This window comes from Nanorana parkeri, unplaced genomic scaffold, assembly GCF_000935625.1.
Source record: "Nanorana parkeri isolate BGI_ZX_2015 unplaced genomic scaffold, ASM93562v1 scaffold3125, whole genome shotgun sequence".
Lineage (NCBI taxonomy): Eukaryota > Metazoa > Chordata > Amphibia > Anura > Dicroglossidae > Nanorana > Nanorana parkeri.
This window is the reverse complement of record NW_017309393.1, coordinates 32,385-32,601: the sequence shown is the minus strand read 5'-3', so window position 1 is coordinate 32,601 and position 217 is coordinate 32,385.

The window sequence follows — 217 nt, the reverse complement described above, 5'->3', positions numbered from 1 at the left end:
AATAAATATTAAAATAAAATAAATATTAAAATTAAAATATTTCATTTCCATTTTTTTTACTGATTTCTGAAGACGTGTTTTTTCTTTTTATGGGGAGGGTTGTAAATCTTTTTTTAATTAAACGGTAACGGGACAGTTTTCTGCGGCGATGACGCCTAGGCGAGTTTTTCCAACCTGAGCGATTCGTAGAATAAAAATGTGGTCGGACTCGATGGAC